We start from the raw sequence: 23,212 nt of genomic DNA, 5'->3' as shown, positions 1-23,212 counted from the left end.
CTTGTGTCCTGCCAGGGAAATTAAGCTGCATTTAAAAACAGAATCCCAGAATGGTTTGGGTTGGAAGGGACCTTAAATCCCATCCCATCCCACCCCTGCCATGGGCAGGGACACCTTCCACTATCCCAGGCTGCTCCAAGCCCAATGTCCAACCTGGCCTTGGACACTTCCAGGGATCCAGGGGCAGCCACAGCTGCTCTGGGCACCCTGTGCCAGGGCCTGCCCACCCTCACAGGAAGAATTCTTTCCTGATATCCAATCTAACCCTATTCTCTGTCAGCTTGAAATCAGAGCAATACTTCACCTTCCAAACTCCCCCACCTGGGGAACTCTGTCATCCATCACTCACCCACAGCCCATAAAACTGTTGCAAAGCAACCCAAAACAGAGTGCAAAGCTCAGCTAGCACTTTGTGTACCCTTTATAGCCAGAAATAACTAAAAAAACATCAATCAGATGCCTTCTGAATGGGTGGGCATGTGATCCCTTTTCTCCTGCCACAGAACGGATGGAGGGGTGTCCAGCTGCCGGCACGAGGCACAGCCTCGAGCAAACTTTCCTTACCAGTCTACACATTTTCTTTTAACTAAAAGAAGGCAAGCCAAAAACCTACAAAACTACAGACTGGAAGATGTCCTCCTGCAGATGTGTGTCCTCTCATGAGGCTGTGCATTAGGCACGAGGGATTAACAGCAGGTTTCGTTCTCTCAATCCACCCCAGAGCGAGCACCCGCTTTGTCGAGCATGTCACAAGTGCAGCTCCCTGCGGGGCACCCGCCACACATTGCTCCCAGCAAACACAGCCCATTGCTTCCATAATCTCAGTTGGTTTAGGCACTCCAAAGCCACATCCACCCTTGGAAAAACAATTAATGAAAGCCAGCATTCCGTAGTGGGAAGCGGACACGGGAATTAACCATCTAATCGTTTCAGAAGGATCACTGAAACCGAGCCTGGCTTCCACAGCTGCTGTTCCACAAACAGTTAACATGCAACAAAGAGCAGCCCTGCATCTTACAGCAGCCAGAACTGCAGGAACCCAGTGGCTCTGTTCTCCTTCCAGAAAGAGGAACCCACACAAATCAACCTCCGTCCCTTCTGTGGCAAAGTATCGCATGACCAACCAGCTCCAGAGGCATCTGGCTTGAGGATCTTTAATTATTTGTTGTTGTTAAGTGCGAACAGATGAGAGGGAGGGAGAGGAGGAAAGATTTCAATCTGCAGTCACGTGCACACCATAGCTCTCTGCAAGCAGGTGGGTGAAGCTCAGATTAGCAAGGTATTAAGGAGAGCAAGGCAGGGATGCCAACGAGATGCTGCCTGAAAATAGCCCCACTCTGACCTATCTCCTCTCCCAGATGGATCAGGAGATCCATGGCCACGGAGCCATGGCTCTGTGACTGCTGGGAAAGGATGGGAGGTTGCAAGAGTATCAGAAAAAGCTGCTGAGGCTGAAGATAAAAGGAGAATGGCCAAGTAGATAATGAAGCAGCAGCTATGCAGGAGAACGTGATGCTCCTTTCCATCTCCCTGCAGCACAGCCACCAAAGAGCTTGCTGGGAATAAGCCCTTCCCATAGGTAAATACTCGGGGACACATTCCCTGGGGATGTCCAGCAGGATCTGACATCCCTGCTGCGTGTGAGCAGGCAAACAAAACAGGGGAATGACAATTCTGCTGCTGTTTCTGATGTGCAGAGGCTCCTCCAAGCAGGAGGGGTGAGGTAAGATGTTCTGGTATTGCAGAAATTCATCTGGGGGTTTAGAGTGGAGAGGGGGAAGGGATTGTTCCCTGTGAGGGTGGGGAGGGCCTGGCAATGGATACAACAAGCTGGGATAGTGGAAGGTGTCCATGGCAGGGTTTGGGATGAGAGGAACTTTAAGGTCCCTTCCAACCAGAACCATGCTGGGATTGTGTGATGCGACAAGGAGCCCTTGAGAGCAGGACACTGGGAAAAGCCTGTGCAGGCACCTCGTGACAGGCTCTGTGACTCCCCAGCACTCCCCCCAGGGGAAATTTCCTTCTGGGAAATGCATATGGGCCTCCTGAACACACCAGCAACCAGGATATTTTAGGAGTACAAAACAAGTAAGGGCCACCTTGCCACAGCTGCTGCTTTACCCACCCAGCCCACAATCAGACTTGCTCTACATGACTGTCCTTGAGCTGTGCTCTGACATGCAACTTTCAGATAAATCTCCAAGACCCTCTAAACCTGATAAAATATGACATTTCAATAAGAAGTTATTTAAAAAAAAAATAAATCTTCCATGTAGAAAGTCATGAAAATTCACTGTGAGTCCCCCAGGAATGCCAGAGCTTCTCCTGCAAGCAACACAAGAGCTGCTGAAATGACTACTGGTGGGAAAAATACAAGTGGTATTCTGGAAAGAAGATCAAATACTAGGAGTGTTCACACCAAAAGATATCACACAGTCACAGAAGTTGGAGTTTGGGGGTTGTTCAGGTCTTTTTGGTTTGTTTGTGTGGTTTTTAGAGGTAAGGGTGGGGCTACTAGATAGAGCACAGGATATAAATATACATGAGATTCTCTTTTAAAAGTAAATATATTATTATCTGATCTCAGGCTTTGCAAAAGCTTTTCACTGGGTCTGAAAATAACCTAAATTCACAAATATTTCATGTGGGTAAGGGGACACAAGTACAGTGGCAGGTATCCTGATGAAATATGCAGCTCACCCTGTGTGGCACCACAGCAGCACTGACAATGAGGGTCGAATTCTAGGTTTGATTTCACATCAGCAGTGAAACAATGCAGGGACTGGAATTTATCTGATCCTGAGACAAACTTGTGCTGGTTTGGATCAGTCTGAAATATAAGACATGCCACATATAGCACCATGTAAATTCAGATTTAATGGGGACACAGTTGAGCTCAGCCCAGAAAAGCCAGCAGCTTTGGACAGCACAAGGAGACCATTTCTGGTCCTGGTTCCTGTCTGGTTTTGGGATTTCTTGCCCTCCCCAAACACGATCTGCAGGAGTCAGATTGCCAGCAGCAAGGCTGCAGGCTCTCCTTCTTTTCTGGAGGAGCAAGGAGGAAGGATCAATATTCAGAAAGCTCTTGAGAAGCAGTGGAACAGTCCCTGGGGAACGGAGCAGACACAGGGCCAGCCCAAAATTCAGGAAACCTGGAGCTTCTTAGCCCACTAAAAGCCACTTTTTGCCAAGTAACCAATTTCCTTATACTCTCCATTAAATAAAACATGAAGGGCAAGCAGAGACATAAAATATGAATGCACACACGTCCAAAAGCAACAGGCCCTGTTATTGTAGATGCTGCATAAGTCATTGAGGACAAGGGGATTTGTGTCCCCTAACAGAGGGCAAAGGATTTGGGGTCAGTCAGCAAGCAAGGGAGTTTGATATTAAGAAATGTTGCATCTATATTCGCCTTTGTGATCCGCACTGCCTAAAAATAGCAGAAACCACTTTAGTTCATGTATTATTTAGTCAGGCCAGATGGGTGAAAGGCAGAATCAAGCCTCAAGACAAACATCAGATGATTTTGATGGGGGCCTCCACCAAACACAGCACTTGGAATGGGATGCCACAGCACAGAATCCCAGAATGGTCTGGAATTGATAAAACCCATCATGCCATGGGCAGGGACACCTTCCACTATCCCAGACTGCTCCAAACCCCATCCAACCTGGCCTTGGACACTTCCAGGGATCCAGGGGCAGCCACAGCTTCTCTGGTCACCCTGTCCCAGGGCCTCCCTACCCACAGGGACTCTGATTGGGAATTCAGCCAGAATAACCAAAATGATCTTTTCTGCCTGATTTCCATGCCTGGGGCTGTGACAGTTATGAGCTGCACTGCTGAAATTCACTGCTATATCTGTTTTCCAGAGCTTTGCCACACAAACACAACATCTTTACAATTTTAAGTGTTAGCAGTTACAAGTGTTGCTTTAGCAAATTTCTCAAGGGAAGAGTAATAGCTACTTATGGAAAACTTGCCCCCAATCATTGCCATCTCCTTTTTCTTGAGATTTTTTTTTTTATTTATGGCAGTTGACTGACAAATAACTGTTTGCTGCAGTTTACAATGCACAACATCTTGCCTTTTTTGTGTTTGAACAATTTGATTTAAAAGGCACAGCAGCTTTCAGACAGCTGGTGGCAGACAACATACAAATTCAGTCTACCCACTCTGTAGATAGCTGAAAATCACTTTCCACCTCAAAAATGTGGCCCCCAAAGTATTTCTGGACTACCTTTTTACTACTCTGTATTTACGAAGTGGACTTGAGGTGACCTTGCAGCCAGCTGGAAGAGCTCAGGATGAAGACTGTATAAGTGAATTCTCTAGGACAGGACATGCAAAGCTCCAAGCCACTGGTGCTCAGGACTTTGAGGGACTTCACACTGCTCTCTCCTACCTTACAGGTCTACAGAGCTCAACAGATCCTTGCTGAAGATCTAGAAATTGTCAAGTCTATCCCAACACTCAGCTTGTGGATGCCTCCTCCTCTGATTATTCTGAGGTTCAACAGGACTCTTCACACCCAAAGTTATTTCTGAGCATAACATCACAGAATCCCAGAACAGTTTGAGTTGGGAGGGACCTTAAAGCCCATGCTATTCCACGCCATGCCATGGGCAGGGACACCTGCCACTGTCCCAGGCTGCTCCAACCTGGCCTGGGACACTTCCAGGGATCCTGGGGCAGCCACAGCTTCTCTTTGCAACTTCTGCTCACCTGTTTTCAAAGATGCTTTTTAGACAGGACTCCCTCCCTGCTTCAAAGCTCTGCATGGCAGAGCATGGAGGCAAACTATATTATACAGGAATCTCACAAAATCAGGGAAATCACAAAGAAAAATCAGGAGCATTCATCTCCAACTGAGACCCAGACAAGAAACAGGAGGAGTATTTGTGCTCCTTATTTTTTTTCTTCCTTATTTCCCCTTCCAGTAGAGTCAGTAGAGTCTGCTCTTCCTTCTCTCCTTTCCTCCATCCTTTGAGGCTCTTCCCAACCCAATCCAGACACAATCCAGATGAAAAACCACCATGATTAGGAGAAAGTGGAAAGACTGCTAAAACCAGGGAAATGCCAAACAACCACCAGAAAGAGAAGGCAGAGTATTTTAGATAACTTTGTGGTGTCTCCTCATCCTCTTCCCCGCCCAAAAGAACAATAATCAGTGTGAAAGGATCCCAAGAATGGTAAATAAATGATGATCCTGTTCATCAATGAGCTCAGGCTGCAATGAAATGAAAGCCACAGCAGGATCTGTAATCTCTCACAATAAACCCCTCCAACGGGATCACTCCTGCACTGATGGCTCAATTGTGCCTGAGCAGAACGTTACACAACATTAAACATTAACAAAAGTCTGAGCTTGGGTCACTTTTCTCTCAGATAAATCCAAATCAGCAACCCAGTGCTCTTAGCTTAAGTAAGCCAGAATTACCAGGTCAGTTCTTTTCCCACCTTTCCCTTCACATCTAATAAAAGCCAGGCCACCACAGGGAAGGAAAAAGGTTTAGAAATAGTCCCTCTGCTAAACAGTTATATTGTTCAAGTTTAAAATACATATGGCTTGGGAGAGAGGTGCTGGTGTAAATTTTATAGCTCAGAAATTAAACCAGGGGCAAACTGTTCTGGGCTTTGAGGGTTCACTCTCAGCTCCCCAGAAGGACTTCTTCCCTCCTCTAAAATCCTGTTCCCAGCAAACAATTGCACCACTTCTGTTTTTGGAAGCTGCAAGATCTGTGAAGGCAAACACAACAGAAAGTTGCTTTCATTTCTCATTTGGCTTTTGCAATATCACTTTTCATACCTTCACCAGAACTAGAGATCCCCTCATCACCTACAACATCTGTCCACTCTCTATCTGCAACAGTATTAAAACAAATTTAAGTTTCTCAAGGTTTGCCCAGGTCAGATCACAGGGTCCCAGGATGGCTGAGTCTGAAGGGAGCTCAGAGGGCAGCTGGTGGCACCTCCCTGCTCCAGCAGGGCCATCCCAGAGCACAGGGCACAGCATTGTGTGCACACAGCTGTGCCACAGCCCCAGGCAGGAGAGCCCACAGCCTCTGTGGCCAATGTGTTCAGGGCTGGGCAGTGGCCAGGGAAGAAGTTGTGCCTCCTGGCCAGGGGGAATTGCTGCCATCAGGCCCTGCCCGTGGCTCTGGTGCCATTGCTGGGCCCCCGGAGCAGAGGCTGGGCCCTGCTGGGAGCCCTCCCTGCAGCCAGGGCCAGCCAGGCCTGAGGGCCCCTCTCAGCTGGGGCTCCTCTCCAGGCTGAGCAGCCCCAGCTCCCTCAGCCTTTCCTGGGCACCCAGATGCTCCAGGCCCTTCCTTCCTCAGCTGCGCAGCCTCCGCTGGCCCCGCTCCAGGAGCTCCCTGGCCCTGCTGTGCTGAGGAGCCAGAGCTGGACACAGCACTCCAGAGCTGCCTCCAGGGCTGCCCACAGGGCCAGGATCCCTCCCTGCCCTGCTGCCAATGCTCCTCCTGCTGCCCCCAGGATGCCATTGGCCTCCTTGGCCCCAGGACACTCTGCTGCCTCAGGGACAGCTCCGTGTCCCCCAGCACCCCCAGGACACTCTGGTGCCTCAGGGACAGCTCCGTGTCCCCCAGCACCCCCAGGACACTCTGCTGCCTCAGGGACAGCTCCGTGTCCCCCAGCACCCCCAGGACACTCTGCTGCCTCAGGGACAGCTCCGTGTCCCCCAGGTCCTTCCCCACAGAGCTGCTCCAGCAGGTCCCCCCAGCCTGTGCTGTTGGTGAGGTTGTTCCTTGTTGCTTTAACCTCAGTACAACATCCAAACACACTGAGAGAGCTGAACAATGCCAGGATTTAGGTGGGGCATGCTGGTTTAGAACGGACAAACCAATGTCCCCAGAGCAAAGCAGGTGGCTGAGATTAAAAGAGAAAATTTCAAAACACCAAAGGAGTTAGAAATAATATGGAAAAAACCCCAGAAAGCTGAGAAGATAAAGAAACTGAAATCAAAATTACATCAAAACTCACTTGCTGGTTCCAACTAAATCCTTCTCATCCTTGATGCTTAACACCCAACAATCCCAAAGCATCAGCTTCTCCAGTACAAATAAATTGGAGTCAAATGTGTTTAGCTTCATTATTTAAAAAAAAAAAAAAATCAAGTATTACAGCATCCATATTCTTAGTGCTGAAAAACTTGCTAGACTGTGAAGTGATCTTTTAAATTTACAAGAAAACACTATGAAAAGCAGCCCAGTAATTCAGGAGAAATCATGCTGAAGTGTTATGAAACTTAACTGAATAAAAATACCTGCTTGTCTTCACGATTCTTTTTCAGAGGCTGAAGTGCAACTTCAGTTCTTAATTTTACTTTTAAAAGGTGGAACAATTCCAGGTAAAGGTAAACTCTGACTTGATACTGAATTCCACCCTGTATTCACAGCTTCTCCAAAAGAATAAATGTCATTTGTCTTCAAAGTATTTGCCCAGGAAATGTGACAGGTTTTCCAAACTAAGTATTATATAAACATTCACTAGCTATGATGAGTAACTGCTGTAGTCCCCTCACCACATCCTTTGCAGGTAATGCTTGGTACAGGATGCATCCTGGGTTTTAGGCTCTATCTAGGATGGATATCCAACATATCTGAAATGCCCCTGGATATTTCTTTCTCACCACTGTACAGGATGGGTCACTGTTTATCAGTGTGTGGCTGGGAGTGCTACAGCAACAGAAGCTGAACCAAGGAGCAGCAGGAGAATTCATACTGTTCTAAAGGCTGATAAAGAGTTTAAAAAAAAAATAAAGAAAGCAAAAATACACTCAAACACCCAAAACCAAAGAAAAAAAAAAAGCAGCAGGAAACAAACTTTTTTTTTTTAAATGGATTTTAGGAATTCAGTTGTTTTAGGAAAAGCAATAGAAAATGCATCAAACAGACCAGTGAAAATCACAAGGAACAGTGACAAACACAGAAGGTTGGTGACAAAACACTGTGCAGTGACCACTTCCTAAAAGCAACACCTAAAAGGTCCATGGTTTCCAAAGCACAAACCTTTGGCTTGTCTGTTGACTCTTTCTCCTGACACTTCACACACTTATTGCAAAATGAAGTCTCTTCTGAGAGTGTCACATTACACATCCACATTCAGTGAAATCACACCCCCAGTATTTTGCTGGTTTTGCTTTTTTTTTTTCCAAGTAGAACTCTCCTCATAAAACAGCAGAATAAGAACAATTCAAAGAGCAGAGTAAATCCCCTTAATTCCTTGTCCTTACCTTGGCCGGACTAACCCAGATGAGCTTGGCTGTGGCTGGAAGCTTAAACCCAACCTTTCCAATGGGAGCCTTCACCTGAATTCCAGTCTCTGCACACCTGGACTCGTGTCACCTGTGCCAGCAATGCTCAAGAAGCTTTTCTCAGAGGCATCCCCCTCCTCCTCTCCTGTGCCTGGGCTGATTCTATCGTGGAAAAGCTGCTCTTTTCCTGGTTTTCTGCAGGCACGGAGCATGAGTAAATCCTTCCCCTTTCGGTGGCAGCAGCGAGTTGTGAGAGCAGCCCGGCTGGATGCTGAAACCATACCTCACATTTCCTAATCCGCCTTTCTATTTTTAACCAGAGTCATTACCCCCACCTCCTTTGCCATGCAGACAGCTGCAGAAAGCAGCTGGAGACAACAAAGTGCTCCATCAGGGCAATTTTCCTGGCAAAAAAACCCATCCTCAGGCCAGAGGCGAGTGCACATGGAGCAGCAGAGGCACTCCCAAGGTGTGCTCCTTCTCTTTGCCCCTTGTGGCCACAACAGCTCTGACTGCACACAGAGTGTGGCAACCTGGTTACCCAAAGGACTGTGGCTCATCTGAACTGGCTGAGATCCCAGTTAGCACCTCTTGTCCCTAAAAAGTCAAAGGAGAGAGGCCCGAGCAAGGATGCAGAGCACAGATCTGCTCCTGTACCGGGATCTCCCAGGACAGGGAGGAGGGACCACCCTGCCCTCTGCAAGGCAGATCACCACCTGACACAGCACTTGGGAGCGCTTGCTGGGGTGTCCCCAGTACAGAGATCTCCTTCCACAAGCCCACACCTCCTGGGGAAAGGTCTGGAATCACCTTCTCCAGGTTTGGGTATCTCCCCCCTCAGGCACTTGGCGTCAGGTGTAACTCAGACACACAGCAACCCCTGAATACTCCCCTCACATGGGAGAGCAGCTTTAAAAAGCTCAGCTTTAAAAAGCTCAGCTTCAAAAAGCTAATGTGCAGCCAGGCTGTAAAGTTAACCAAGCAAAAAGGGCACTTTCCTGAGCAGCAGGAGGAGTTTGGAGTTTTCCCAGGCAGCTGGAAAGCCAGGCACAGAGAGCACAGGCTGTACAGGGTGCTGAGCCGTGCCAAATGGCGCACAGCACTTGGGGCATGGGCTATCACTGAAATTGAGGTCCAGGTCTCTGAGCTGTGCCCTCCAAGTCCTTGTTTGGACCCATTTGCTCCCTGGAGATACCTGAAATCCTCTGGCAGACCTTTGGTAGAAGACAGCCAGGCTGAGAGTTTGGCACTTAAAACAGACCCGTCTTAGGGGGGAAAGGCACAACTCCAACACCGACTCAGGGAGCTTAGAGGAGTTTAGCTGGAAGTTTTGAGTCATGCTCTTGGACATGGGCAACTAGAGCAGCTTAAGCTCTTCTTGATCCCTTTTTCTTTTGTTCAGGCTACGGCTGCAAACATCACAAATGAAGCTACTTCTGCCGTTGTCCATGTGCTACGGATTTTCCATGCTTTAAGTTACTCACACAAAACAGACTCGCTGCCAACCCGATCGATCAACACGTAAAGCAAATGCAGACAGGACTGCACAGACTCAGGTATTAAATGCTTCAGAGAAACCCATCTCTTATATGCCTACAGAAACAAAAGTCAACCAAAACAGAAATCTGGTGTGGAATTAAGCACAGCAAGACCTGTACCAAATCTTCCCAGCTCAAACAGATTTGAATCATAGGATGCCAGGAAACAAAGCTGCTGAGCAAACACTCCATCAGCCATAAACCCACGTGAAATTACTTTTCATTAATGAATGACAGTGTTTACAAGTAAGTAAATGCTGTGTTTCCCCTCTGCCTTAGCTGGAGCTGGTCTCTTAGGAAAAAGACCGCAGGGGGAGCAGGTCCTCTCCCGTCATTAATCCACTGGACTACAGCACTCTGTTAACAGGCACAGAAACCATGCAGCAACAAACACCCACGTGTGAAACCAAGATCTGCAAGTAATTTCACTTCTTACCTTCTGGAAAATGGGAGTTTCAGGGGCAGGAAACCTCTTTAGCAGCTTTTACAGGCACTGGGCCTGTGGGTTAATGATTTACCTGACAGTGCTGTAAGCACATTAGATAAGAGAGGTTTTGTTATGGTCTGTTTTCCTGCCTTTGTCTGCATAACCAAATCAACTGGCAAATGAAGTAGGCAGGGAATTACTTGACAGAGCAGGAAAAAATTCATGCTCCTCTCAGCTTGCTCACACCATCCTGCTATAAAAACACATTTTTTATGCAGACACACGTGCCCATCTATACACACACAGCCTAAAATCCAACGCCTCGAGTAGCTCTTCTGTGTGTGTTCACTTGTGTGTGCATATACACAAAAACATGTATAAAAAATATACACAGATGAGCTTCTGCAGGCAATTTGGTTTCATTTCTTCCCCAGAAGTCAAGTAAAAAAACCCCCTTGACTCATCGCTCTAAATCTATTAGAAAGCTTCCAGATTAAAGCATTGAGTTCCAAAGAGGTTTAGGATGAGCAGAAAAGGCGGCTGCGCCCAAAACGCACAAATAGGATCACAGCTCCTGTGGAAAGACTCCGCGGATCCAGAGTGCAGCTCATGGATAAAGTTCTGTTCCCCCTACTGCAGCACCCACAGCCCCTCCGAGAGGATTTCTGTGTTCTCCCCGTGACTCACGGGCTGTTCACACCCAGGGCCACCGTGGCAGCGTTCACGCCGCGGTGACACCGTGACACACACGGAGCAGGCACAGGCACACGGCACTGCCCAGGCACAGCCTCTCTACCACCTCACTAAACCTAAAACACCTTCTTCCTCCCGCTCTTTCATACAAACGCTGCAAACAACTGCCCTGGGGATATCCAGCAGCAGTCAAGGGGGAGGTCAGGCGTGGGGATAGCTGCCCAGGGTGACAAAGGGACAGCAGATTGTCCCTGGCTTTTAGCTTGTGCAAGCAACGCTGTCGCCACGCTGCGTAACTGGTTATCTCCTACACATGTGCTGCCAACAAACCTCCAAAGCCAGAAACCGCAGGAAGATTCAGGCTCCAGCAGGAGATGAAGCCGCCGGAGGGAAGCACACCCCTGACACAATCTGGGGGACAAGCCAAGGGGACTCCGGGGCAGATCACAGCTGTCCCACGTGCTGGCAGCCTGGCTGGTTCCTAGTGAAAAATACCCCAAACTAAACCAAAAACTAAGATTAAATCCCAGCAGCAAACAACAAAGTAACCACAAGCTAAAGTGCCACTTTTAAAAAGGCACCCAAGCGAAAAGACAACCAACTCCCCAGAGCTGTGCTGTAGACCTGGCTGTATCCATGTCTGTTCCCAAACGCAGCCCCCGGCCCTCCAGCAGCAGCCAAACACGCCTTTACACTCAAACGGGACCATCCGGAGAGGAGAGCTACTCACTCCTGGAAATCAGGCGGCAGATCGCAGCGGATAACGCGGCTGTCCCTGTCCCAGCTGCAGCCAGCCGCTCCCGGCAGCACGACGGGGACACGGCTGCGGCGCCTTGGCCAGCCCCGACCTCCTCGGCGTTCAAAGTTGCCTTTCAACTTCCCCCGGGCTGGCTTTCCTCAGTGCTCCTCTCCCGGCTGCTCGCGGGAAGCGCCTGCGGAGGGAAACGGGGAGAGGTGAGCGCAGATGCAGAGGGGATGGAGCTCCTTCCCCGGGAGCGCCAGTGCGTCAGCGCCGGGAGAGGAGGGGACGGAGCCCGCGACACGAGCAACAGCAGCGGCAGGAAGAGGAGGAGGAGGAGGAGGCCGGGAGTGCCAGCCCGGCCGCGGGTGGTGCAACAGCTCCCGGCAGCGCTGCTCTACCGGCAAACGGCACCTAAAACACTGGAAACTAAAAGGAAATAAATGGGGTTGATCGGTTAAGTTCAGTCTGGTGATTGCTGCTGTACGCATGGAACGCTTTCATTAAGCGTCACTTTGGAAAGCTGAAAAAGTCACTGCAGGGAGGAAGGATTCCTTTCTCCAATATATATGAGTACCAGATGTTAAGTCCCACCCTACAAAGAAAAAAAAAAAAACCTCCACCAAAAAGAAAAGTCGTGTTCCACCACACTAACACGAAGCGAAACAAGCAGTTCCCCAAACTTCCCATGAATTTTTTGGCTCCATCCCATCGCTGCCACCAGCAGCAGAATCCCTGGCCAGGCAGCATCCCCAGCCCCCGGGGGCTGACATCCAGCCTCTATCCCAAAGGACACAGCAAGGACTGGAAGCACACAGGACCTCCTGCCCGCAGATCCAGCGGGAAAGGCTGGTGAAAGCATCCCAGGTGACAGGGGACAGAAGATGTCTGCTGGCCACTGCCTTGGGACAGCGAGGAGTTGCTGTAATTCAGTACAAAACCACAACACAAAGCAGGCTGAGTCACATGTCGGGAAGACTGATGGGATGAGCAGGGCTGGCAGTGTTTTCCAGCAGAGCACGGACTCTCCCCAGTCCGCTGGATCCAACAGAGACACTGCCCAGGAGTGAAGTCAGAGGTGCAGGAATCAGCCTGCTTCCACTCCACAGATGAAATAATGTGGAAATTGAAAAATAGGCACCGGCAGTAACAAATAGCAGCATCAAGTTTTCTGAGCTCCATCCCGAGAGAGGGAGCCTGCTGCCAGGAATACCAAGGAATCTGCAGAGCCACATTGAAGAAGTACAGGGTGGAAAAAGTATTTTCAGAAGCTGCACACAGAAATCCTTCCCCACTCATCCTATCATACAAAAAACAAGTATTTTAAAGGAGTAACTGCTTTAGGGGTTTTTAATTAGATCCACGCCCCTGAACATGGCCCAGCAGTGTTTGCTCCTAACACATGGAGACAGCCAAGTATCCAGTGAATAATGTGCCCACCATCAGCTCCTCCACAACGTTTAGACACCTAAAAAAGGCCCATGATCACGTCCAACTCAGCCCATTTTATTTAAAATCTGAGGAGACATGGAATGAGGCACCAGTGAGCTCTCTTTTTCCCCAGCAGTGTTTCAGTAACTGGGCTCTGTAACACCCAACAGATGTCATCTGCCCAACCTGGCCCCGCTTTCCAGGCGGGGTTCTGGAGTGAAAAGAGTAACTGCTCATCACCTAAAGATTTCTTAGACATAATTCAGTCAGTGCCAATCCCATAAATCCTTCCCACTGAGAATACATATAAGGAATATACAGCTTAATTAGAAGATGCCACAGGCCAAGGACTCCTTGTTATGCTGATGACGCTCATGTCTGCTTTGGGCCCTCACACACCTCTCAGGACAGCGAAAGTCACCTGGTGAGGCCAGAGGCCAACTCAGTAACTCCCTCCTGACGTTCATATTTGACAGAAATGCTCTTGTGTTACTCCAGCAGATCTAATCTTGGTGATATTCTTTCCCTCCGTGATCCAAGCCTGTGTGAGTTGAGTGACCTCAAGGCACATAACAAAGCCAGCCCTGTTTTCCCAGGAGTCAGGTGGGGCCAGAAGGGAGGGGAGAAGACAGTTGGACGAGTATTACAGGTAATTAAAAGCAAGCTAAGCTTTGAGAACACCTTTTCAACCATGGTGCATTTAAATACTGCATGTGTCCAGACAGATACAACATAACACCCTGTAAAACCTTAAACAAACAAAAAGAAACATAATGAACTCTTCCACAGGATGTGCAAAGCAGGGTTTTTTTTCTACTACACAGTCCAGGCAGGACATATTTAGCCTAAGGGCTGAAGGAGAGGACAGCCTGAGCTGATGACATCATTTTCTTTCTATAGGACTGAATATCTGGGAGCACAGCTCTCAGTTCAGTGGTTGTTGCTTTTTCACCTCCAACTTCCCCCATCCTGCTTCAACAGGAGAGTGACAATCGGCCAAAAAACACCTGAAGAAGAGATAGCCACAGAGATGTTGCTTCTTTCCAACCAGAACATGAGCAATGTGGCACAAAAACCAGATTTGAGATCGCCTGCTGACACTGAAGAGAAAGGGCAGCTCCAGTGCTGATGTGTCTTGAACATTCAAGCACCTCATGCATCTGGAATGTGTTTCCAAAGGCCTGGGGAAGGGCCTTCCTTGCCTTGACAGCTTCAATCTGCCTAAACATCAAAAACAGTCAGATTATGTTGAGCTCCTTTTTCCCCTCAGAAAAGAATTGTGTATTAGCAGATGAAATCCAGCACTGAGGGTGGGAACCAAAGTCTCAGTAAAGTAAGAAAAAACTGCTCAGAATCCCAGAATCATTGAGGCTGGAAAATCCCTCCCAGCCCATGGAGTCCAAGCTGTGCCTCATCCCCACCTTGTCCCCAGCCCAGAGCACTGAGTGCCACGTCCAGCCCTTCCCTGGACACCTCCAGGCATGGGGACTCCAAAGCTCCCTGGGCAGCCCCTGCCAAGGCCTGAGCTCCCTTGCCATGGAGAAATTCCTCCTGCTGTCCAAGCTGAGCCTCCCCTGGCACAGCTTGAGGCCGTTTCCCCTTGTCCTGTCCCTGTTCCCTGGCAGCAGAGCCCGACCCCCCCTGGCTGTCCCCTCCTGTCAGGGAGTTGTGCAGAGCCAGAAGGTTCCCCTGAGCCTCCTTTGCTCCAGGCTGAGCCCCTTTCCCAGCTCCCTCAGCTGCTCCTGGGGCTCCAGCCCCTTCCCCAGCTCCGTTCCCTGCTCTGGACACGCTCCAGCCCCTCCATGTCCTTCCTGGACTGGGGACCCAGGAGTGGACACAGCCCTGCAGGTCCCTCAGCAGGGCCAGCCCAGCACTGTGACTGTGTGATGTGTTCATTCAGCTTCACATGGGCAATGTAAATCTGTACCTCCACCCAACGTATTCCAAAAAACCTTCAAAGCATTTTTTTTGGTCTGTCCGTTCACATAACTTGTCCTAGTCACTGACACATCAGAAAAAAATGTGCTACAGGAGCATTATAAAGCTACTCTGACCTTTGTTTGCATTAAAACACTTAGAGAATTAATGGGAAACTGTATTATTACACGTGTAATAAAATAATAATAATTATTTCATCTGTGTTGCAGCATTAACAGCCATTACAACTTCTTATGTGGAAGGCTGTTAATGGACACTCGCTTTTGAAATTAGAAATATTTACCTTAATGGAGTTCTGAGAGAAACTAAAAAACATGAAACAGCTGAGTTTAAAATCTCTGAAGTATTATCAGAATAACTTCCAGAAGCACAAGGTGAAGTGCTTTGGTGTGTTTGCTAACACAAAGGGAGATTCCAGAGCGCTGATGTGCTCATCAGTTCCAGCAATTAAGTTTCCCGGGAGGAATGCTGTGTCATGTAACGTGTGACTCACAGAGCAACGTCCGCAGGAAACCACTCTTCTCCCTCTCTCCCTAAAAAAAGCTCAGCCTTTCCTGCAAGTTGAACTGAGTTCCCTGAGCAGAATTCCTCCAATTTCAGCATCATGTGTTCGAGCACGTCTGCAAGAAAGAAGGTGTATTTTAAACGCTGGCAGCAAACCAGAATCCTCTGGAAATCAGCTGGAAACTCCTCCTGCTCCCCGTTCAGCAGGGAGTTAAGAAACACCTCGTGCTGCTGTGTTTGGACACGTGGTTGTCCTTTGCCCTCGCAGCAGTTTTGCAAGCCAGGATGCTCTGCCCGGCTGAGCTGATCCCGGGCACTCCCAGCCCAGCTCCATTCCCTACAAACCCCTGGAGAGAGCTGGGACAGCTCTGAGGGATCACACACATTCCTTGTGCACACACTGTAACTCTAAAAGGGATGGCAGGAGCAGCAGTGGGATCCCAAATCCCTGGAGGTCCACCAGGACATGGGACCTCACGGTGAAGCGTCTTCACTCTGTGCCACTCGTGGTCCAAGCAGCTCCTGGAGTTTTCATCTAATCTAAACGGACAAAATCCTTGCTCTGCTCATTATGTGTGAGTCCCAGGGCTGCAGAGTGGCCCAGCCTTCTGGTCTTTTTGGTTCAAGGCTGTGGTTGGCATTTACATCCTTGGAAAAAACCATGGACCTTCCCAGGGGTGGCTCTGCAGAGCCCAACACCCAGCACCTCTCCAGGGAAAGCTCACTGGAATGGCAATTCCATCCAGGGCACCTGCAATCACATACCTAGGTCAAAGCAAGAGTTTAACCCTACTGAGGTCTGTTTTGAGCCTGGAAGAGTGAAGCTTTCCAGAAAAGAGGAAAGGAGAAATGAGATGCCCTTTTCAAACCCCCCACTCAACAATAAGGAGATTTTTCATAGGGCAGGGTGTCATTGCCATATGACTGCATCTCACTTCCAGCTTGGGAGGTGCCAGAACTATTCCCTGATCTTCTGCCCTCACAGAAGTCTCATCACCCAGGTGTGTTAAAAACTTCTGGTTAAAAAACCACCTCAAAATTCCAATTTGCTTCTATCTCTTCCAACATTTCAACCCAAAGGCCTCTCTTACAGATTGTTTCCTCACCAAATAATGTAATGGGACACAGATTGATGCCCCACTGATTTTTCCATCGTAAGAGTTTGCTGTTTGCCCCACACCTTGGGACAAGGCTGCTGGTTTGTACACCAGCAGTTTGCCACTATCAGATGCTCTGGCTTCTTTAAGGCCTTAGACACATCAAGCAAAATCAACTTTTTCAATAAACTGTTTCAAAACAACAAACCCCAACCAACCAAAAATAAACCCAGCAACAACCCCAAAACCAAAGCAAGAGTTAATACAGGATGATGTTTGGTGCCAAAGGTCAACAGCAGGGCTCGTGGGTGTGGAGGGGGCTTTTTCCTGTTAAAGATAAATCAACCCTGTCTCCACATCCTGAGTGTTTGTTTGCACACCACAACCACACCGAGCTCAAAGGAGTGAGAAATCCACTCCTGGGGGCTCTTCAGCAAGATGTCTGTTTGTTATCCCAAACACCCCACCTACACCTGCTGCTCCTGCCAGGAGCATCTCCCTCACAGCCACCCAGCAGACCCAGACACTCCGCTCAAAGAGCCTGAAGATAAAACACCCATTATTAATCCATTCATCCCAGCCTCCAGTTCCCCTTTTTTCCCTATGGAGCTGGCAGTCAACAGCCACAGGTTAAACAGCCCTGACATTCCCCCCTATCCAATACCTTTCTCATTAATAAGCATGATGTGGATTAATACTAAATACACACTTCTTCTGCCCCAAGGGCAAAAGGAACAACACGTCAGGAGCGATAAGGAGCTGTTTGTGAGGGCTGCAGGGTGTTGTATTCCCAGTATCCTGTGTCAGGGCTTTACATTTGGGTGAGCTGTGCAATCCCATCATTCCAACTCTCGTCCTCCTTCTTGTGAGACTTCCCTGGCCACAAGTTCACCTGAGTTCTAAGGATGACCTTAATTAAGAGATGAAAAGAATAAATTATGCTCAGAAAGCCAGAGGCATTAATCCCAAAGATTTAAAGAGTTTACAGGGGAAGTGTGTTTATATGTCCCCTTATCTCATCCTACAAAAAAAAGGGGACAGGCAGCAATGCCACCACAAGCAAAGGCTGCTTTTGCTGTCACTCAGATAAAATCTAACTGTACTTTTATCTCTGCCAATGATCAAAATGCAATAGAAACTTGGCCTGCTAGACCTTATTTTTATAACCTTGACCTCCAGTCCAATTTATTCTTAAAAGATGTTCAAGCATAAGCTCTGTGTAAGCATGAAAAATAACAGCCTGGTCCTTCTACCAGGACCCTTAAAATTCTGCTTTCTGGCATATATTTCCCCTAAAAAAATCAAGAGTTCAATGAAATCCCAATTTGTATTTCTTACAGTTACACTTTTCTACAATCACCTGAATTATGTGTCTCTCACTACAATTCTGAACAGGAACTTGAACAGAGACCTGAAGGAACTTCATCCTGCTCCCACCAAAGCCAAGTCTCAGCAGCTGTGACCACAAAAAGCATAAAATCATGGAATGGTTTGGATTGGAAGGGAATTTATAGATATCTCATCGACCCCCTGCCATGGGCAGGGACACCTTCCACCATCCCAGGCTGCTCCAAGCCCAGTCCAACCTGGCCTTGGACACTTCCAGGAATCCAGGGGCAGCCACAGCTTCTCTGGGCAACCTGCTCTGTCTGGGCTTCATCACGCACTAATTAAGCTAAACTTATATTTACAACACAAACATATTATGCTGTAGCATACACAGAGCAGCTAAATCAAGCCATGGCCAAATACCCTTCCCCTGGCATTCATCACGTATATTTTGGCTGGCATTTACCGTGCGCTGGCACTTGTGTTTCTGTTCTTGACGACACACAGATTATGTTCATGTTTTCAAACCCCAAAACATCAAAAAACCCCTCACCAGGAGCACAGACAAAGGGACTCACTCTGCTTGATACTGACAGCAGAAGGACCTGGTGGTGCTGGTGTGAGTCCAGAGGAGGCCATGGAGATGCTCCAAGGGCTGGAACCCCTCTGCTCTGGAGCCAGGCTGGGAGAGCTGGGGGTGCTCACCTGGAGAACAGAAGGCTCCAGGGAGAGCTCAGAGCCCCTTGCAGGGCCTAAAGGAGCTCCAGGAGAGCTGGAGAGGGACTGGGGACAAGGGATGGAGGGACAGGACACAGGGAATGGCTTCCCAGTGCCAGAGGGCAGGGATGGATGGGATATTGGGAAGGAATTGTTCCCTGGGAGGGTGGGCAGGCCCTGGCACAGGGTGCCCAGAGCAGCTGTGGCTGCCCCTGGATCCCTGGAAGTGTCCAAGGTCAGGCTGGACTTTGGGGCTTGGAGCAGCCTGGGATAGTGGAAGGTGTCCCTGCCCATGGCAGGGAGTGGTATGGGATGAGCTTTAAGGTCCCTTCCAACCCAAATCATTCAGTGATTCCATGATTCTGTAATACCCTGCTGCCTCCTGGTTATTGCCAGTGGATTGATTACCCAAGGTTTTCACAGAGCTGATTCCACAGGAGTTAGGTGGGGTAGGTGTGTATCCCAAACTGGGGACACCACCATCCCTCCCATGCTCTCAATCAAAAAAAAAAAGCCCTGTTATTTTTTAAGGACCTGTAACTACTCCCCAAAGGTTGACCTCACTTGGGCACTATTGTGCTGAACCCACAATTTCCTTGAGCAAGAATAGCTCCATTTCTCACTCATCCACACCAAAGAGCTCCAATCCAACACATTTCCACAGAACTTCCACTGTCTGTTGTGTTTCCTAAAAATCACTGTCAGAGGTTTTACCCTGCAATTACAGGTCACAAAAATACAGTTTGGTTAGGAGTTAAAAATATCTAACAGGGAGTAAAACGGTGAAGGTAAATACTTCAACTTTCTAGAGAGGTAGAATTGCTTTCTTGGCTGTTTATTTATGCTGGACTGTTATATTTTCTCAGGGATTGGCACTTTAGCAAAAAAACAGGGCTCAAATATGCTCAGTTTCATAGTGAGCACTTCAAAACCTCAGAGTGTTACTTTCTGTCTTCTACAGCTCACAATCAGCAAAAAGCAGCAAATTCAGCTTCTGATGTCAGAAAACCTGACCTTAACCAAAAGTAAATGCCTTTATTTTGCAAACTATCCTACAAACACAATACAGACTATTCAGTCTCTATAAAACTATCATCCAGATTCCTTATTTTACATTCAGATGAGCACAATAATAATAGAAGGGCTTGGGAAGTTTCAGAATCAGGATCTGAAGGGCTTAGAAAGCTACAAATGAAATTCAATTTTACTGTAAGGAAATCACTTCCACAGTGCAATCACAATATTTGGGGGAGCAGAGGGAGAAGGAAAAACCCCTGTGCATCACCTGATGAGAGGGGACAGCAATCCCTGAGCTGTGCATGCAAGCAGCTGATGAGACAAGTCTTGCTGGATTATTAAAGAGCCATTGTCCTGAGCCTGGAGGCTTTCAGCAACTCATTTCACAGCTCCTCTCTAAAAACCACCCGAGGTTGACGCCTCCGCCCCCCGGAATGAGAAGTTCACGGTTTTGGGGGTGTATGTCACTGCATTAGTCAAACAGAAAAAGGCGTTTACCTTCCCAGCCTTCCTGTCCTTGCCAGGTGATCATTTCCTACGACTCTCCAGGCCTCCCTTCTCCCCAGGAGGAGAAGAAAGGAACGCTTTCTCCTGCAGGTTTGCTTTCAGTTTGGCTCAGACGGAGAGATTTCTTCCAAAGCAAACACTCCTGCAACGTCACCGCGGATATAAATAGGCAGAGGAGAAGGAGGGAGAAGCACAGCCCTTCTGGAGAGACTGGATACATTAGGAAACACGCAAGTAGGAGAGAATATCGAACAGAAATAGAGCCTTTATCTTCCTAAAGCTACACGCACAACCTCGACTCGGACACCACAGCTGGGCTGAACCATCCAAGAGAAATATTGCATCCATCCAGTCAGAGAGGGAGGTTCTCACATATCCCGGGGTTTTGCCAGGAGCTGTGCTATTTCTGCTGCCACCCTGGAGCTCACACACATGGCTGCACGTCCAAATAAACGCCAGGAAAGCCACCTGCACCCACACGCCCACACCGAGGTGGCACAGAAGGACCTGCAGGTTTCCACAGGACACTGCCCACAGAAGCTGTGGCTGTCCCTGCATCCCTGGAAGTGTCCAAGGCCAGGTTGGACTTTGGGGCTTGGAGCAGCCTGGGATAGTGGAAGGTGTCCCTGCCCATAGATCTCATCCTCACAGACAGGCAAGAATTGGTCAGGGATGTGAAGGTCTGGGCAACTCTGGCTGGACCATGGAGCTCAGAACCCTGAGGGAAAAAGCTGCATGGCAGCCCTGGACTTGAGGAGAACAGACTTTGGCATCATCTTCAGGGGTGTGCCTGAAGAATCCCACGGGCTCAGAGAACAAAGGGACCCAAAAGAGCTGGTTGATAAAAAGGATCACCTCCTCCAGGCTGAACAGACCATCCCAACAAGCAGCTGATTGAGTGGAGAGGGCAGGAGGCCCCTGTGGAGGAGCATGGAGCTCCTGACCAGAGCCAAGAGCAAAGAGCAGGGCAGGGGATTCAGGAGGAATCTGGGAACACTGATGGGGCAGGGATGGGGCTAAGAGAGCCAAAACACATCTGGAACTGAATCTGGCAAGAGATGTGAAGGCTGCCAGTGAGGCCAGCCTCCAGGAACTGCAGGCCCCTGAGGCCAAAGGAGAAATGCAGACAAGGAAGACTTATCCCCAGCAGAAGAGGATCAGGTCAGGGGACTGCAGGCTGTAGGACATACTTCATCCCATGGGACCCGCTGGCATGGATCCACGAGTGCTGAGGGAGCTGGCTGCTGCCACTGTGAGACCACACTTGATGAACTTTGGAAACCATTTCCAGTTACCTGACGGACAAGCAGGTGATCAGGAGTAGTCAGCATAGACATATGAAGGGAAACAATCCTGCTTCACCGGCCTGACCTCCTCCTAGGATGAACCAATCTCAGTGGATGAAGAGAGTGCAGAGGATGTTGTCTGTCTTGGCTTTGGCAAGACTTTCAACACTGGCTCTTCTCACACCCTCAGATGAGCTGCCCAAGTATGGAGCAGGCAGGAAGGCAGGGAGGTGGGTGGAAAAGTGGTCAAATGGCCAGGCCCAGCATGGAGTGCTCAGTGGCACAAAGTCCAGCTGGAGGACAGACACTTCCCATGGGTTGATATGAGAGCCAAAATCATTTAACCTCATTGAATGACCTGGAGGATACACAGAGTGTGCCCTCGGCACTTTGCTGGTGACACAATAACTGGGGTGAGTGGCCAGTACACCAGAGGGTCACCCTGCCACTTGGATGAACTCTAAAAGGCCAGAGCAAAGGGCAGGCAGGAGCCTCACAGTGCTCAAACAAAGGAGAGGCAGAGTCCTTCCTTCACCTGGGGGAGGAGAGTGACCCCAGGAGCCAGCACAGGCTGGGAACTGACAGACTGGGAACAGTTCTGCCAAGCAGTACCTGTGGGTCTGGATGACAAAAAGCTCCCAGGAGCCAGCAATACACCCTCCAAAGCCACCAGCATCCTGGGCTGCATGACAAGAGTGACCCTTCACCTCTACTCAGCACAGGTGATACCATTCCTAAAGTGCTGGGCCCAGTTCTGCACTTCTCAGTGGGACAGAGACATGGACACACAGGAGACAGTCTGGCAAATGGCCCTGCACAAGCAGCTCTGGGTGACCCTGCTTGACAAGGTGACCTTCCAGAGGTCCACACCAGGCTCAGCCAGGCTGTGATCCTGGGAGCCTTCAGCCAGTTCACTCTCACACCCTGGATATCATTTTTGATACCCACAGGAATTCAGAAGCAACGCCTCAGCCCTGTCTAAGCACAGTCCCACGCTGTCAGAGCGCTGACAGGTCACAGCCCAGCTCAGCAGGAACAACTGACCCATGCCCTCGCTCACTCTTGAGGTAGAGATTCAGCTCCCAGCCCTTGCTAACTCACCTTGGCTGCGGTTTGACTCCACTTCTGCTTTCTCAATGTGACACCAGGATTAGAGATGGGCAGCCTGAACAGACCAGTCAGGAGCTGTTTCATCACTCACATTCCATAAAGATCCCTTGCAGCCTCTGTCTCACTCAAGTTTTGCTTCTCTTTTGCCTTTTTTTTTCTTCTCAAACATCATCATTGGGATGAATGCTTTAAAAAAGCCTTCAGCCCCACAAATGCTCTGTTACACCTCTAAAAAACTAGAGGATGATTATCCTCTATTAAAGCAAGAAGAGTCAGACACAGATGTCATTTAGGTTTACAAGACAAAATCTCCATTAACTTAGGAGATAACTACTTCTTGCTGGTGTTAAACAACAGAAACACTAGTTGTTTTTTTTTAAGGACAGGAGATAAATTCAAGTTGTAATTAATTTAAATCTCCAACATTCCCCTTTCCCACAGCTGGAGGTGGTCTGGCAAAAAGAGGCCAAGTATGAGCCATCAGCAACAGCGGGAAGTACAAAAATTTGATCTTACCTATCAATATTTCACCCTCAAAAGGACTGACAGGGAAGACACCATGCCATATCCAGGGTTTTGTCCAAAAGCTCCCAATAAAACA

General features: G+C 48.8%; 1 protein-coding gene across 13 annotated transcripts in view; it reads right to left on the bottom strand.

The window, feature by feature from the left end:
• Positions 1–23,212, bottom strand: part of SGMS1 (sphingomyelin synthase 1) — an 87,706-nt gene that overhangs the window by 22,381 nt on the left and 42,113 nt on the right. For 10 of the 13 annotated variants that reach the window (XR_015289913.1, XR_015289914.1, XR_015289915.1 and 7 more), the window contains one exon: positions 11,667–11,868. The exons of 2 other annotated variants lie outside the window; for them this stretch is intronic. The gene's annotated coding sequence lies outside the window, so the exon portion shown is untranslated. Of the gene's footprint in view, positions 1–11,666; positions 11,869–20,206; positions 20,535–23,212 lie in introns of those variants that run through there. One more of the 13 variants, XM_023930340.2, reaches the window with a different exon arrangement.

The sequence above is a fragment of the Cyanistes caeruleus genome, chromosome 8 (genome assembly GCF_971803275.1).
Source record: "Cyanistes caeruleus chromosome 8, bCyaCae1.hap1.1, whole genome shotgun sequence".
In the NCBI taxonomy this organism is placed as follows: domain Eukaryota; kingdom Metazoa; phylum Chordata; class Aves; order Passeriformes; family Paridae; genus Cyanistes; species Cyanistes caeruleus.
Note: the sequence above shows the minus strand (reverse complement) of the source record. Positions and strands in the feature narration are given on the sequence as shown.